Source organism: Alosa alosa, chromosome 17 (genome assembly GCF_017589495.1).
Source record: "Alosa alosa isolate M-15738 ecotype Scorff River chromosome 17, AALO_Geno_1.1, whole genome shotgun sequence".
Taxonomy (NCBI): domain Eukaryota; kingdom Metazoa; phylum Chordata; class Actinopteri; order Clupeiformes; family Clupeidae; genus Alosa; species Alosa alosa.
Window position 1 is genome coordinate 1572071 of NC_063205.1, and position 15000 is coordinate 1587070.

Here is a 15000-nt window from a genome sequence, read left to right on the forward strand (position 1 = left end):
TGGGTGTACAGTATGTGAGCGAAAGAAAAAATGTGTGTGTGTGCGGAAGGGCTCTGTTTGTGTGTGTGTGTGCGGAAGGGCTCTGTTTGTGTGTGTGTGTGCGGAAGGGCTCTGTTTGTGTGTGTGTGTGCGGAAGGGCTCTGTTTGTGTGTGTGTGTGGGGAAGGGCTCTGTTTGTGTGTGTGTGTGCGGAAGGGCTCTGTTTGTGTGTGTGTGTGGGGATTGGTGAATGATTCACACCTCATATATGTGATGACACTCCAAGCAGGGAAAATGTCTCTCAAAACATGTGAAGTCAAATCAGTAGAGACGGCTGGATCTGCCTCTCCCCATGACACACACACACACACACACACACACAGCCAAAACACGTTCACAAACAGACAAACAGTCTGACAGACTTTTAGGCCTGTGAGCCATTGATTGTGTGTTTGTGTGTTTATATGTGTGTATAAGTGTTTGCATATATAAGTGTGTGTATTGGGTGTGTGTATGAGTGAGTGTGTGTGTGTGTATATATATATATATAAATATATAAGTGTGTGTGTGTGTGTGTGTGTGTGTGTGTGTGTATATGTGTGCGTGTACGTGTGTGTGTGTGTGTGTGTGTGTGTGTGTGTGTGAGAGAGAGACAGAGTGCAGAGAGGGGTAAGAATCATCTGAAACGTGAGGAGCCATGACTCATCCAGGCTAAAGGGAGAGTCCTCCTGGCCTGTGTGTGTGTGTGTGTGTGTGTGTCTGGCCTGGTGTCCTGGGTTCACCCAGCATGCCCCCCAACTCCTCTGTCACATCCAACCTCAACCTCCCACACACACACACACACACACACACACACACACACACACACACATACATATTTCCACACCCCGACAGAACAAGTACAGACCAAAAAACAGCAAGGGGAGACCCAGAGCAAACACACATACACACTAATTCACTAACACATACACATACACACGCACACACACACACACACACACACACACCACATACACACTAATTCACCAACACACACACACACACACTAATTCACCAACACACACACACACACACACACACTAGAGCCCGACTGGTTTATCGGCGGGCCGATATTAGGCATTTTCCAAACTATATTTATAACGACCAATAAATGTTTTACAATGAAATAAACCGAATTTTGATACTCCATTTGGATTTCCAGTATTGTCAATATATGGTTTGTCCACCAGATGGCGCATCTCCTTGCTGCAAGACACGCATGCTGCTTGACATGGTTTCACTTCCTAGCCTACACAACCACAACAAATTGCAGCTTGTGTTTCATAGTTTTCTGAAGTGGTTTGTGTTCAGGGTAGGATGATTTTCACATGAAATGTAATTCTCATTTCTTCTGGAAACCTAAAGCTGAGATTGTTTATATCGGTCTTGATTGTTTTTTAGCGTAGGCTAACGTTAATCGTAGAGCCACTAGTCACCAACTTAATGTTACATCCAAAGGTAAAATAACGTTCGCATTGTTTAAGTGATGGAGGCTAATTTGATAGTTGTCGTATTTGTGAAACTGAGTAAATTGACAGCTCTATAATTGTCTCTTTCGACTGTCATCTCATTCATTTTCTGATCATACTGAGAGGAGCTAAGCTAGTTAGCCACAGAGCTAACATTTAGCTAATGGTTTGCCGGTGGAAGTATAATGCATCCTGAAAAACATTGGACTGTTCTGTTTGCTAAAGCTGCTGTTGACTAGTTCACCAACACGCTCAGTGCTGTCGGTCCTGTCAGTGCTGTCAGTGAGTATAAACTGTTACATTAAGCTGACGAAGACTGCACTCAAAATAAATGTCTTACCTTGACCTGTTGGGAGCTCTCGTGTGTGTGTGTGCGTGTGTGTGTGCGCGTGTGTGCGTGTGTGTCTCACCTTGACCTGTTGGGAGCGCTCTTTGTGTATGTCTGTGTGTGTATGTGTGTGAGTGTGTGTGTAAGTGTGTGTGTGTGTGTGTGTGTGTGTGTGTGTGTGTGTGTGGCTCACCTTGACCTGTTGGGAGCTCTCGCTGTGTGTGTGTGTGTGTGTGTGTGTGTGTGTGTGTGGCTCACCTTGACCTGTTGTGAGCTCTCGCTGTGTGTGTGTGTGGCTCACCTTGACCTGTTGTGAGCTCTCGCTGTGTGTGTGTGTGTGTGTGTGGGGCTCACCTTGACCTGTTGGGAGCTCTCGCTGTGTGTGTGTGTGTGTGTGTGTGTGTGGAGTGTATGTGTGTGAATGTGTGTGTGTGGCTCACCTTGACCTGTTGGGAGCTCTCGCTGTGTGTGTGTGTGTGTGTGTGTGTGTGTGTGTGTGTGTGTGTGGGGGGGCTCACCTTGACCTGTTGGGAGCCTTGTGTGTGTGTGTGTGTGTGTGTGTGTGTGTGTGTGTGGGGGGGGCTCACCTTGACCTGTTGGGAGCTCTCGTTGTGTGTGTGTGTGTGTGTGTGTGTGTGTGTGTGTGTGTGTGTGTGTGTGGGGCTCACCTTGACCTGTTGGGAGCTCTCGTTGATGTTGTCCTCCCTCTTGCGGACCTCCTCAAGCAGCTGAGCGTTCCTGCTCTTCTCCACCTGCTCCTTGTGCTTCAGATTGGCCACCTTCTTACCCTGCTCCTTCATCTGCCTGCACACACACACACACACACACACACACAGTCACAGGACAGTCAGACATGTGTGTGTGTGTGTGTGTGTGTGTGCCCATGTGTGTGTGTGTGTGCGTGTGTGTGCCCATGAGACGGAGGGGTAATTTACGGCCGGACAGAGTAGCACGTCTATTTCTTGCTTTCCAACATTAACATTTTCCTTTGGCTAAAAGCAGACTGTAGCGGAACACACATTTCTGCACTCTGCCCAGCAGAACACACACACACACGCACGCACGCACGCACGCACATTTGTGTAAGTGTGTGTGTTGTGTGTGTGTCTAAGAGTGTGTGTGTCTATGAGTGCAATTGTGTGAATGGGTGTGTGTGTGTGTGTGTCTAAGAGTGCATTTGTGTGAGCGTGTGTTGCGTGTGTTGTGTGTGTTGTGTGTGTGTAAGAGTGTGTGTGTCTATGAGTGCAATTGTGTGAATGTATGTGTGTCTAAGAGTGTGTGCATCAGTGCATCAGTCATTAAAACACACACACTCAAAGGAAACATTTCTGCACTTCTTCTGTCCCAATTTAACCTGGCCTTGTAACATTAGTGCAGAAAACAAACATCTTTCTCTGTACATACTTTATTTATGTGTGTGTGTGTGTGTGTGTGGGGGGTTTGTGGGGATGGGGTGTGTGAGTGTGGGTGTGTGTGTGTGTGTGTGTGGGTGTGTGTTTGTGGGGATGGGGTGTGTCTGTGTGGGTATGTGTGTGTGTGTGGGGGGGGGTGTGTGTGTGTGTAGGTGTGTAGGTGTGTGTGTGTATGTGTGGGGAGGGTGTGTGTGTGTGTGTTTGTGTGTGTGTGTGTGTTTGTGTGTGTGTGTGTGTGTGTGTGGGAGGGTGTGTGTGTGTGTGTGTGTGTGTGTGGAGGGTGGTGTGTGTGTGTGTGTGTGTGTGTATGTATTATTATGATGTGAATAAATCATTAGCACACATGAGAAGCCGGGTCTTTCCTGAGGTAAATATTAGACTGAACGGATTGAGCTCAATTAGCTGTATTTATATAGCCGTCTCTGGACACACACACACACACACACACACACACACACACGAGAAGAGTTCTGCTGTAGTCTTCATACTGCACTGAGCATGACGCATCATAAATATTTTAGACAGCTTTGAGATGCAAGTATGCAAGTATGTGTGTGTATTATTTGATGTCGTCTGTGTGTATGTGTGTGTGTGTGTGTGTGTGAGTGAGTGTCTGTATCCATGTGTGTGTGTGTGTGTGTGTGTGTGTATTCATATGTGTGAATGAGTGTGTGTGTGAGTGAGTGTCTGTATCCATGTGAGTGTGTGTGTGTATTCATATGTGTGAATGAGTGTGTGTGTGAGTGAGTGTGTGTATCCATGTGAGTGTGTGTGTGTGTGTGTGTGTGTGTGTATTCATATGTGTGAATGAGTGTGTGTGTGAGTGAGTGTGTGTATCCATGTGAGTGTGTGTGTGTGTGTGTGTGTGTATTCATATGTGTGAATGAGTGTGTGTGTGAGTGAGTGTGTGTATCCATGTGAGTGTGTGTGTGTGTGTGTGTGTGTGTGTGTGTGTGTGTGTGTGTGTGTGTGAGTGTGTGTATCCATGTGAGTGTGTGTGTGTCGCTGGGAGCAGAAGACAGTCCCGTTTTCCTCCACACCCTCTAAGCTTTGAACATCAAGGAGCAGCTCTAAGAAAACTCATTCTGTCACTCACTCACTCACACACTCACACACACGTTTGGGAACCACAGTTTGTTAGTGAGAATATAGAACAGTCTGACTGACTGACAAACACTCACATTTGAGAAGCTCCCGAGTGTGCGTGTGTGTGTGTGTGTGTGTGTGTGTGTGTGTGTGAGAGAGAGAGAGAGTGTGTTTGCGTGTGTGTGTGTGTGTGAGTGTGTGAGTGTTTGTGAGTGAAAGACCTTTCAAATGGTGACAGGTGACTGCAAACAATGAACACACTAAACTTAACTGAAACTGAATTGAAGGAAAATTCTCACAAATCTCTACCAGCAGTAGCTACCATATCATCTTCATATATCATCATATTTGATTTGCTTTTATTGTACCTTTCACACACACACACACACAAGCATACACACAGATACACTCACATAGAATCACATACATAGGCCTACACACTCACACACACACACACACACACACACACACACACACACACACTCTTGAACACACCCTCTTCCTTTGGTAGATTCCCTTCATATGTCACAGTTAATCGTGTGGAGCCCTCTGATAGTCCAAAACTAACACCCCTAACCACACACACACACACACACACGCATAAACACACAAATGCACGCACACACGCTTGACGCGCACACACAATAATAATACACACACACACATTGACACACACACACACACACACACACACGCAGCGTAATCGGCCGGGTCTGACTGGGCTTGGCAGGGCAAATAGAACTCCCTGTGTCTGTGTTTCCTAACCTGACCCTAGCCAGATGAATTTCGTTCCACTTAGCTCCGCCTAGCTTCACTCACATCCATCTGGGACCTCTTCCATTGAGAGTGATTTCTGCAAACCGAATTTTATGGTTCAGCCAATCAGGGCCGCAGGGCGGAGTTTCATAGATGTGACATAGCCGAGAAGCGACTGTGAGACTGTTATTAGCGCCACGGGTTGGCTTCATGTGAGTGGTTGAAGTAGCACGTCAATAGATGACGGACAAGTGGCTTATTCAATCATATGCAAGCATTTTTGATTAGGCCCAGCCTTCTGAAGCACCACTCAATCGATTGGTTCCAGATGGATGAGTGGAGCTAAGCGGAGCTTTAAATTCATCTGGCGAGAGTCAGGTTATGTGTTTCCACCAAGGAGGCAGGAACGTAAAGCGCGTGCGTGTGTGTGTGTGTGTGTGTGTGTGTGTGTGTAGGGGGCATACGAGTGTTTGGAAAGCATACCACCTATGGCAGGGGCACAAATTAGGGACCATTAAGAGACCGCCATTCATTTCACTTTCACATCAAATGACCAATAAAGGCCTTTATGTGTGTGTGTGTGTGTGTGTGTGTGTGTGTGTGAGATAGTTGGACGTTGGAACAAGTCACCTTTCAAAACCTGCACTCCAACGCAAAGCAGCCTGCAGTCTGCACATTCACATGCATGTCTGTCTGCATGTCTGCTGTCTGTCTGCATGTCTGCTGTCTGTCTGCATGTCTGTGTCTGCATGTCTGTGTCTGCATGTCTGTGTCTGCATGTCTGTGTGCATGTCTGTGTCTGCATGTCTGCTGTCTGTCTGCATGTCTGCTGTCTGTCTGCGTGTCTGCATGTCTGCTGTCTGCTGTCTGTCTGCATGTCTGTGTCTGCATGTCTGTGTCTGCATGTCTGTGTCTGCATGTCTGTGTCTGCATGTCTGTGTCTGCATGTCTGTGTCTGCATGTCTGTGTCTGCATGTCTGTGTCTGCATGTCTGTGTCTGCATGTCTGTGTCTGCATGTCTGCTGTCTGCATGTCTGCTGTCTGTCTGTCTGCTGTCTATCTAGCCTACTTGGTGGAGGGGCGCATGCGTGAGTGCTGACCCTCTGCAGTGGCGTGTTTGTCTGTGTTTGTCTACTTTGTAATAAGTTTGTTATTGTGCATAGTGTTGTCTGTGATGTGTGTGTGTGTGTGTGTGCTTGTTGTATGTCTTTATGCCACTGTCAAAGACAATTTTCCATTTTATGTTATGTAAGTTTTATGGACATTAAAGAAGTCTAAGTCTAGTCTAGTCTAAGTCTGCCTGCTGTCTGTTTGTCTGCCTGCAGTCCACACATTCACAACAGCTAGATAGATACACTGGGTCCCAGTTAAAAATTGACACTTCATTCACGATCAAGGTGATTCACGCAGCTGGGTGAAATGTAAGTACAACTACAGCCGCTTGGGGGCAGCATAGTCCGCTGTGGCGTTCTGCGGGTCGAACCGACAGCAAGAGGCTGTGATTGGCGAGCAAGGGCTGTGATTGGCCGAGTTTTCAGTTTGTTTCTCTGTGTTTTTAGCAGCCCCTGCAACATGCTAGTCCACTGTAGCCTATAAGCTTTGTACATAATGTTAAACATAACTTTGGATTCAGTGGCAAGATTTCGTGATTGTACAGTGCCTGTCTCTCAGTAATGTTTTAAAATGAGAGCTTCGTCAGCTGGCAGTAGGCTACTTTGTCGGCAGTCATGAGAAGTCCGCTTGCTAACAGAACATAAATATGCTGCCCAGAAACCTCGTGAATAGTTCTGTTTTTTATACTAAGTCCGCTTGCTAACAGAACATAAATATGCTGCCCAGAAACCTCGTGAATAGTTCTGTTTTTTATACTACACTAACGAGGTTGAAATATAGACTTTGCCTACAGCATCTCCTTAACAGTAATGTTAACAAAATGACAGCATTCATATGACCGAGAAAAACGAATTCGGTCACTCAAGACTGTGCCACAGCAACCAGTGTAGGCTACAGTCCTACCCAATAGGCCTACTCGAAGCAGATAGCGTTGTCTGACGGTCGAGTGGGTTAATGCACGTATTTCCAGAACAGGTCTGCAACTTTCAGGCAGTTCTGAGTTCGAATTTAGGCAGGAGCAGAGCCGTATAAATTGCAAGGTGTTGCTGCTGGCAAGACTTGTTTATAAGACGTTTGGTGATTAATTGATAGCTGTTTTTGTGTCACGTTAAACGTTCTTTATAATGAGCGCATACGGAGTAAAACGACCTGTTGCCGTTTTGGGACATAAGCTACGTTAAGCTTTTTCACGTCAGGGTGGTATGTGTTAGGCCTACAGCTTCAGAAACACCGCTTCAGAAAGCTGCAGGGGAGCACGGGGCACAAAGTAACGCGGGGTTAAATGTAAAATGGACTTTTTTACTAGTTGCAGATGGTTGATCGGGACATAGGCTATTGGTCAGTTAACCACATTACTATGAGACGGTGTTTCACAGACAAATGTTCAGTCCGGTATGGACGTGTTTTCACGTAGATCTACAGCACAACGTCTTTTGAAGGCATCAAAGTAAATAGGTGGTAGGCTACTTGTCTTTCGATTACGGAGTTGTGGGTGCAGCTCACTGACTAATAATCGTCTTGTAGGCTAAAAATTAACACCTTTTTGAAACATGTAGTCAACACATAGGAGCTATCTTATCTTAAAAGAAACGTGACCCAGTGGGGTTAGTTGTAACGCTGCAATGATTGCAATACAAAAACATGCGCGTGTTAGTTTAGTTAGTTTTGTGATGTTTTGCACTTTTGCCTCATGTGTTTTCAGGTTTGAGGGCTTTTTTTGCCAAGATTGACCTTGGTTAGACTCTGCATATGTTAATTCTCCGTATGGAAAATAAAGTCAAATTTCAGCACACGTCTGTTATGTAGTTCAATAAAAAGTGTTGCTTGTTAAAACATGTGACTAGTGAAACTCAAATGATTTTAGAAATATTTAACCAAAGCCAAAAAGTGTTACTTTGTGCCCAGCAGCTCCCCACTGCTTGTGAAAGAAGGGGATGGGGAGGGGGCTTAACGTGAAAAGCAATGTCCCAAAACGGCAACGAAGTCGTTTAGGCTACTCCCAGGCCTTCATAATGGTAGGCTACTGGAAGTGGGGGTATGGGATGACCAGAGCCGTCTTCGCTATGCTATTCAGAAAGCATCTTCTATCGTCTTTCCAGGCGCACACACAGCTCGTTACCATATAGCCTAGCAACTGCCTTAACAGATAGGCTCTTGGGTTTTGGCCTCACAGCAAACTCAATCCTCTTGTTGTTTGCAGTTTATTAAATAAAGCGATGCAGATTACATTATTTATTTCTGATTAATTAGCCTTTTGATGTCTTTTGCAACATTTGCTTGTTAGGCTGGGCTACTGTCAATGTCCTGTACAGGTCAATGTTCAACAATTGCTGGTGTAGGCCTAGGCTATTAATCAATTAGGGACTGTTAGTTTATTTATTTAAGGGGCTACGGAGGAGTTTTGGGAGCGTTAGTCAAATAAGACATGACCCTCCCTGCGCCAGCAAGAAATTTTTCTATGACCCTCCAAAGTGATAAAACGCATGACCCTCCCCATTCCCAACAATTTATTGATGCTTAGGCTACTGGGTCAATTTGGGGAGCTTGCATAACGACACCTTCCTTGAAATGCCTTGAAAAGGCTGTCGTTTGCACAATTTCTAAATAATCACGGGACCAAAACAAACCTGTCAACTTTTCCCGGGTTTATCGGTATTTTAACTTTTTCCTCGCTGTCTTAGGAGGAGCTGCAGGGGCGTCGCAAGGGGGGATGCGAGGCCCTGTCTTGAACTTGACAGATGCAAGGCCCTTTTCACTTACGTGCATGAAATCATGCGATAGCTTACTTTACACATAGCCAAGGCTACCGTCGGTGTATTTTAATAGTAGCCTAGTCTAATAAGCTACACCAGCTTGTCTTAAAGAGGGGAAATTCAATTGTATAGCCTATAACATTAGCTGAGTCACATTTGGCCATATGGTGTTTATCATAGGCTACATCACGAAACCAAATAGTGTAACAAAGGCGAACACTTTAACAGGGGAATTAATTGGGCATGAATCATTGTGCTGACTATTGATAAGATGTAATGGTCTGTAGGCTAACATTGGACAAATAAATGACACTGACTCGCCATATCCTGACTCAAGGAAAAAAAAATAATTTCTTGCATTGCCGCAAACTCAGCAATGAAATCATAGGCCAGTTTGCAGGTAGCCTATAACGTCTTTTTCAATTCATAGAAGGTGCGCAAATAGTTTTTAATAACCTGTTCAACTTCAAAAAGCTTCGTTCACCCGATGCCAGTCACTGATCGCAATTTCAAAGTTCGGGAAGCTTCGTTCAATCTTTTTAAGTTTTAAGTGCAATAGGCCCATATCTGCCCCCTTTGAATTATATCTCGAGCCTATTATAAGGTCCAGTGCGTTATGTCCTGGGATTCGGACGTGCTCAAAAAGAAAAGAAAAAACACTTTTTTATAGGTGGTTATGAGGAGCAATATGAGAGAGAAATTTGATGATCATTGATCGTTGTTTTGGGACGTTAAGCCTTTTCCATAGGCGTCAGTGAAGGAGATTGAAGAATGACCTTTTTTTTTTTTTTTTTTTTTAAAATATTTCTTAACTTCAAAAACTTCAAAAAGTGTCTAAAACTCAGTGTAATTCAGACTCAACCCTCTTGTTGCTTTGATATCTTTTTTACGTTGTCGTTTGAGCGTCGGCAAGCAGGCATGTTGCGGTTGCAATTTAAGTGAAATTTCTACAACATGCTTTTAGGCTTGGCTACTGTCAATGTACTTGTACAGGTAAATGTTCAACAATTGCTGGTGTACAGGCTAATCAATTAACTAAATCATTTGTCCAGCTGTTTAAACATTTTTTCGTGCTACATTCAAACGCATAAAAGGCTTTGATATCTTTTGTTTGAGCGTCGGCAAGCAGGCATGCTGAGGTTGCAATGAATGAGGATAATTGGTTTTATCTGGCGGATTTATTTTTGCATTATTTTGAATATGACTAGCTCCAGTCTCAACAGCATTTTACTTTTCCACACGCTAAGTTCTAACACACATAGGCCTATCCTCTGCGGCTTTCTCTCTCTCCATCCCTGCACCGGTAAGCTTTCTTAAAGGAGCTGCACCATTTAACAACAATTGCATCTACATTTTCATACTAGAATGTTTTGTCAAGTGTAAGCTTAAACTACCGTGATCAATTTAAGTTCCCGTGCCCCCGCTGCGTCATGGAAGCAGTAAGTCAAGTCGCATCAAAAATAGTAGTGGCAGAACTCCCAAGTGACACCTTGTGGTTGTTTGTGTCAACTGCAGTTTGTGCCATTTCTGCTAAGAAAATGGAGTGCTTGATTCATGAAGGAACCCGTCCAAACTTAACCGGGACCCACTGTAGATTGATATTTATTCATCCCGAGACAAATTTTTGCTAGCTGGCTGGTGCTGAGAGATGAGTTTGTGTAATTTCCTAAGGTGGAAAGAGATTTTTTTCAGGTCTTAGCAGATATCCTTTGGTTAAAAATAAATATCTTTGTTACCTTTTGCTGGATTATTGGCATGTCCCTGGGTAGTTGTTTCATCTTAATTCCCTGTGTTACATCTCTCTCTGGTAGCTTCATTAACTTATCCAGCAGACTATTTAAAAATCACGAACTCTCGCTAGTAACCTAGCCAGGTTAATTTCCCTCTCTTCTCAAACTGACTATTCAAACACCATGTTTATTTAAGATGTGGGCTAGGCAAAAATGCCTGAATGTGGTTGATGTCTGTATAGAGGCACGTATGCTCCCTGATCTTGGCTTCAAGCTCATCCTGCTTGTCGTCGCGATCTGAAAAAAAAAAAAACTGTGCACGACCTGCCTGCGCCGAGGCTGAAATTTCTTGTGCGACAGAGGAAATGACGCAATTTTGACGTCACACTGTCGCGCTACCGGTCGGGAGTGGCGAGTATGTAGTACCCTTAAGGGTGTGTCAAAGCATGTGTGTTTGGGTGTGTGTGTGTCAAAGCGTGTGTGTGTGTTTGGGTGTGTGTGTGTGTGTGTGTTTGGGTGTGTGTGTGTGTGTGTGTCGATTCTTGCATGTGTGTTCAGCAGGCAAGGGATGCAAAAGAGGAGAAAAGAAAGAAGTGCAGAAGAAAGAGAGAAAGAAAGACACTGACTTTTAGTGAAAGACAGAAAGATTCTACTAACCTTGTAGCCAGACTGAGGCGGAGGGAGAGAATATATATCCAGAGAGAGGGAGGGAGAGAGAGAGGGAAGAGAAGGAGGGAGGAGGGAGAGAGAGAGGGAAGAGAAGGAGGGAGAGAGAGAGAGAGGAGAGAGAGAGCAGGAAAAGCAGAGAAGAAAATCAGATAGGAAGAGGAGAGGAGGAATGAGAGAGAGGGAAGAGAAGGAGGGAGAGAGAGAGAGAGAGGGGAGAGAGTAGAGAGAGAGAGAGAAAGAGAGGGAAGAGAAGGAGGGAGAGAAAGAGAGAGAAAGAGGGAGGGAGGGAGAGGGAGAGAGGGAAGAGAAGGAGGGAGGGAGAGAGAGAGGGAGAGAGAGAGGAATGAGGGAAGAGGACAGAGAAAACAGGAGAGCACACTGTTAGTACAAGAACAGGAAGGAGGAGAAGAGCATGTCTCTCACACACACACACCATCAACGCAGAGAGAGACATCCAGACTCACATAGAGCCACGCCAATTAGGAACCACACACAGTCATACAACTTGTTCTCATGCCAAACATTTCTACACACACACACACACACACACACACTCTCTCTGTTTACTTGGACTCTAAGTTGGCTGTGCCTCAGATGCTTGTGTGTGTGTGTGCATGAGAGAAAACAATCTTATCTGTTTACTTGGACTCTAAGTTGGCTGTGCCTCAGATGCTTGTGTGTGTGTGTGCATGAGAGAAAACAATCTTATCTGTTTACTTGGACTCTAAGTTGGCTGTGCCTCAGATGCTTGTGTGTGTGTGTGTGTGCATGAGAGAAAACAATCTTATCTGTTTACTTGGACTCTAAGTTGGCTGTGCCTCAGATGCTTGTGTGTGTGTGTGTGTGTGCATGAGAGAAAACAATCTTATCTGTTTACTTGGACTCTAAGTTGGCTGTGCCTCAGATGCTTGTGTGTGTGTGTGCATGAGAGAAAACAATCTTATCTGTTTACTTGGACTCTAAGTTGGCTGTGCCTCAGATGCTTGTGTGTGTGTGTGTGTGTGCATGAGAGAAAACAATCTTATCTGTTTACTTGGACTCTAAGTTGGCTGTGCCTCAGATGCTTGTGTGTGTGTGTGTGTGTGCATGAGAGAAAACAATCTTATCTGTTTACTTGGACTCTAAGTTGGCTGTGCCTCAGATGCTTGTGTGTGTGTGTGTGATGATGAGAAAGAAAACAATCTTATCTGTTTACTTGGACTCTAAGTTGGCTGTGCCTCTCATGCTTGTGTGTGTGTGTGTGTGCATGAGAGAAAACAATCTTATCTGTTTACTTGGACTCTAAGTTGGCGTGCCTCAGATGCTTGTGTGTGTGTGTGCATGAGAAGAAAACAATCTTATCTGTTTACTTGGACTCTAAGTTGGCTGTGCCTCAGATGCTTGTGTGTGTGTGTGTGTGCATGAGAGAAAACAATCTTATCTGTTTACTTGGACTCTAAGTTGGCTGTGCCTCAGATGCTTGTGTGTGTGTGTGTGTGCATGAGAGAAAACAATCTTATCTGTTTACTTGGACTCTAAGTTGGCTGTGCCTCAGATGCTTGTGTGTGTGTGTGCATGAGAGAAAACAATCTTATCTGTTTACTTGGACTCTAAGTTGGCTGTGCCTCAGATGCTTGTGTGTGTGTGTGCATGAGAGAAAAACAATCTTATCTGTTTACTTTTGGACTCTAAGTTGGCTGTGCCTCAGATGCTTGTGTGTGTGTGTGTGTGTGTGCATGAGAAAAAAACAATCTTATCTGTTTACTTGGACTCTAAGTTGGCTGTGCCTCAGATGCTTGTGTGTGTGTGTGCATGAGAGAAAACAATCTTATCTGTTTACTTGGACTCTAGTTGGCTGTGCCTCAGATGCTTGTGTGTGTGTGTGTGTGTGCATGAGAGAAAACAATCTTATCTGTTTACTTGGACTCTAAGTTGGCTGTGCCTCAGATGCTTGTGTGTGTGTGTGTGTGTGTGCATGAGAAAAAACAATCTTATCTGTTTACTTGGACTCTAAGTTGGCTGTGCCTCAGATGCTTGTGTGTGTGTGTGCATGAGAGAAAACAATCTTATCTGTTTACTTGGACTCTAAGTTGGCTGTGCCTCAGATGCTTGTGTGTGTGTGTGTGTGCATGAGAGAAAACAATCTTATCTGTTTACTTGGACTCTAAGTTGTGTGTATTGCCTCAGATGCTTGTTTATTGTGTGTGTGTGTGTGTGTGTGTGTGTGCATGAGAGAAAACAATCTTATCTGTTTACTTGGACTCTAAGTTGGCTGTGCCTCAGATGCTTGTGTGTGTGTGTGCATGAGAGAAAACAATCTTATCTGTTTACTTGGACTCTAAGTTGGCTGTGCCTCAGATGCTTGTGTGTGTGTGTGTGTGTGTGTGCATGAGAGAAAACAATCTTATCTGTCTTTGTTGCTCTGATCCACACACACACACTCTCCATAAAATGCTTTATCCTTCCGAGAAAATCAAGTTCAGGGGTTCAGCTGTACATGTAGCCTCATCCTGTGTAATTCACACGCACATACATGCGCGCGCACACACACACACACACACACACACACACACACGCATACATCTACGCGCGAACAGATATGTATAGACACTAACACACAAACCTGTCATCAAAACTAATCGTGTATGTCTGTGTGTGTGTGTGTGTGAGTGTGTGTATTGTGTATTGTGTGTTTGTGAGTGTGTGCGTGTTAGAATCGCGCCGCACAGCAAAATGTATCATCCATCCGCACCAACGGTTTTTTTTCAATTTTCAAAACCGCACCCATGCGCCATCCCGCTGGTTGTTTTAAATGTATATGGGTGATCTTGGCTGCTGGCGTGAGGCTAGGAAAGCTCTTGCCTGTTCTAGAAAGACTGATCCAATGCAGCAAATATCTTAAAGGCTAAAGTCCTACATTGGCTATGTTGTAGCCTATCCCCAGAATATCAGCAGCAAACTCGGTCTCTGTCTAAGAAAACAGTCTCAAATAAAATGCACATCGCCTGTAACCTACAATTTATCATTGTAATAAAAAGCATAATTTGGCACATAATTTCAACATGCTACTATTTAGCCTACTAATTAACGCCCTATTGTAATTTATTTTTTTGCAAAAAAAAAGAAATCCTTAATAAAATAACAAGTCATTCACATATAGGCTACTTTATGCACTGTAACCCACCGCTAACAGTGCAACGTGCATGTTCACATTTTTTTAACAACAACCGCCAAACTTGCTTGCTTGCTTACACATCTGGTTTTCAGACTATTTTTCTTCTTTTTTTCGCTGTGGATGTTACTGAGCTTGTAGAAGTTTTTAGCTCTTCACGTTCTGAACATCTCGCTTTTCCATTGCGAGCATTTCTGAGTCATATCACTCCATAATCTGTCTCTCTTTTAAATGCATATTCCCTGAATGGTGGGCTACAATGACTATGTGTTTTATTTATAATATTGAAATAAAATAACCCAGTCAGTCTCATCTACGAGATGTTTAGGCCTCCTCCAATACTGGCAGCTGGGCTCATAGGTTGCAGATTTGTAGTAGCCTACAGGCTCTGCACTTGAGGCGTGACATGGGGAGATGAATCATCCAGGTCAACTTGCGCTGTACCCTATTCTACTTTCTTTGTGCACACTGGAGAAAACATGCTGGTAGGCTCACGATAAGGCTACTTAATTTAAA

General features: G+C 44.3%; 1 pseudogene; it reads right to left on the reverse strand.

The window, feature by feature from the left end:
• Positions 1-15000, reverse strand: part of LOC125310953 — a 162665-nt pseudogene that overhangs the window by 69871 nt on the left and 77794 nt on the right.